This window comes from Eubalaena glacialis, chromosome 13, assembly GCF_028564815.1.
Source record: "Eubalaena glacialis isolate mEubGla1 chromosome 13, mEubGla1.1.hap2.+ XY, whole genome shotgun sequence".
NCBI lineage: Eukaryota > Metazoa > Chordata > Mammalia > Artiodactyla > Balaenidae > Eubalaena > Eubalaena glacialis.
The window spans coordinates 3505432-3508653 of NC_083728.1; positions in this window are offsets into that span (position 1 = coordinate 3505432).

Genomic DNA, 3222 nt, shown 5'->3' on the forward strand with positions numbered 1-3222 from the left:
TTGGATGGGTTCCTTCACCTCTCTAGGCCTCCCTACCCTTCTACATAAAATGGGTAGCCAACCCGTGCTCTGCATGCAAAGCACTTAGCACCTGCCTGGCACGTAGCGGGCACCCTCCATCAGTCAACACTACAATCTCTGCATTCGTGCCCTTATTGGATCTTCCAAGCTCCCCCCGGAGGCTGGTAAGGAGAGACCCTCCCCCGCGCTTTACTGATGGGGACGGGGGCTTGGAATGGATCGGGACTTGCTCAGGTTACAAACCAGCGACAGCACAGCAGAGGGTCTTAGGCTCATCCCCTCGCTGTCCACAGGGCACTGTGCTCAAGGCCAGGGAGCAGACAGAAAGAAAATCAAGCCCAAAGATCAAAGCCCAAGGCCTCCCAACCGTGCCTGGCTCTGGGAAGCTCATGAGCCCATTCGGGCATCGCAAAAAATGTGCCTTGCATTCTAGAGTGGTTTCAACTCGTTTCCCAAACCCCGTGGATTTCACTTATAGAGTGTCCACCTTAAAGAACTATGGCTTCCTCGAGGTGGAGGCAATGGAGGGAACAACGTGTTTTTACGTCATCGGTGCCCTGGTCTGGCAGCGTTCCTTCCTCCGTGGTCACATTTGCAAATTAAACTCCTCCTCTCTGCCAGCTCCGTGCTGAGCTGGCTCTTGCCCTGTTTGAGGTCTTCAAAGCCACTCTCAAGCACATCATTTACATCCTCTCCCGGGGCCTTGATGTCTTCACAGGGCAACTGCTTGGGGTTCCAGGGTGAAGCCGGCACTTTGTGAAGTTCAGGGGAAAAGGAGAGTCCAGCCGGCTCTGCAGAAAGCCGTGTTATAGGGAGTGAGCACAGCCCCACAGTCAGAGGCCTGCTTCTCACCAGCAAACAGAGGGAAGAACAGCTGGGAACTGACTGGTTGATACATAACAAGGGTTATTTTCACGGCATCTGAGCCATGGTGAGGGCTGGAGGTGACTCCATGGAATTTGCCCTAAGAGATGAGCAAACCAGAGAACTTCACTTCTGCCTCTGACCCTTCCCTAGGGGTGTCTGCACACAGGAGGGTAGGAACTGTAGTACGTTTAAAAGTTTGCCTTACAGCCAGAGGTGCTGGGTTTTGATTTACACTCAGCGAGCCTCTTGCGTCCTCGTCAAGGGACCACACGCATAAGCGGCTGGCCGGTTCGCTCTTGGAGCTGATTTAAGTGCTTTAGTAGTTCAAGGTATAAAAGCCGTAACTTTGATTCTTTGACTAAGAAAAGCACACAGGCTCCACGTTACTCTAAATTTCCCTGTGAAGACCCCGGCGGGGGTTTGGCTGACATGATTTGTCTTTATCCAGTGCCACGCAGGCAGGCCAAGGCAGGTTCAGAATCACAAGTCACCGTCTGTGGCTCACATACAAACAGGAGAGACCATAGCCTTGTGCTTGGTGTGACGAAAAGCAACGTGGTGGCCTCTTTTGGGGGCTCACGGGTATGAGACGGGGCAGCCGAGCTACTGACAGGGCACAGAAACAGACAATCTCAGCACTCAGGTCACCTCTGCGTTCCTTTCCCGTGGCTGCTGTAACGAACCACCACAGGCGAAGGGGTCTGGGACAGCAGAAATTCCTTGTCTCACTGCTCTGCGGTCCACAAGTGCAAGATCACGGTGTCAGTAAGGATGTTTCCCTCTGGAGGCTCCGAGGGGGAACCCATTCCTTGCCTCTCTCCCAGTTGCTGGTGGCTGCCTGTAGTCCTGGCATCCTTGGCTTGTAGAAGCATCACTCCAATCTCTGCCTCTGTCTTCACACGGCCGTCTTCCCTCCTGTGTTTGTGTCTGTGTCTCAAGTCTCCCTCTCTCTTCTCTTCTAAGGACACCAGTCATTGGACTTAGGGCCCACCTTAAACTCAGGATGATCTCATCGCAAGATTCTTCATTTAATTACATCTGCAAAGACCCTATTTCCAGATAAGGTCACTTTCACAAGTACCAGGGTTAGGACTTAGACATGTCATTTTGGGAAACAATATTCAATCCACAAAGGGATATATTAACCACAAGCTATTGTACACAAGCTCGTTTTCCTGTCCTCTGAAAAAAGGATATTTGCTCTTGAAGAAATGGAGCAACCATGAGTGGAACAGAGGAACTGAATTCCAGGCCAGGAGCGAGCCCGGGCTGGGTCCTCCTGGCCCTGCAGCTTTCCTGCTGTGCGACCCCTGGCTGGCCACCAGTGTCTTGATTTGCACGGTTCAGATACTCATAGAAAGTAGCCAATAGGTTTGCCAAGAGAGAAGAGAACCCAGGATGGTGTCCAGCAGAGAGCACGTTCAGTAGCTGCTGGCTGTTCTCCTTGTGCTCCCGCCATGAGGAGGCGACGACGGGAAGGATGATGGAAGTGACGATGAGGTAATCTCTCAAACCCTCCTGTTTATTAGCGGTGAGGTCTTTGATTTTGTTTCTGATCTGAGTTAATCATTTATTCATGAGCATTTGAACATTAGACACAGGCTAATTGAAAGCTCATCAGAAGAATGGGTTCCACACTTCCCACTAATTCCCAGGAGGCTGGGTGTTCTGACAGGCAGTGGTAAGTGGGGATGGGCAGGTTGGCTGTGCAGACATGCGTGAGGAATGAACAAGCTTAACCCCCTCGGGTCTGGGTCTCTTCCCCTCCACAAGGGTTCCCTCTCAAAATCTGCCCCCTGGTTGCTCCTCCCACCCTCCTAGAATCCAGAGGTCACGTTCAAAATATCCAACAATGGGCATTCAGAATTGAGTAGGGTTGCCAGATAAAACGCAAGGCACCCAGTTAAATTAGAGGTTCAGAAAAAACAACAAATATTTTTCAGCATACGTATATCCTAAATATTACATGGAAATAATTATACTTAAAAATTCGTTGTTTACCTGAAATTCTGATTTCAGTGAACCTTCTGTATTTTTATTTGCTAAATCTGGCAACCCTAAAATGGAGCTCAGCCAGAAACAACCAGTGCATCCCTGCTGAGGGTCCTAGAAGAATGTGGCAGATCTCTGTTCCAGGGATGGACACCTCCATCTCTCCCATCCTGCACACCCATCTCAATCACTCATGTCACTCCCCCATTAAGAGATGGAATCTAACACCCCTTCCTGTGAATTGAAGATGGTGGCGGGGGAGGGGGGCTTGTAACTTGCTTATAACCAGCAGAATGTGGCAGAAGTGCCGCGGTGTGGCTTCTGAGGCACGCAGATTCCATG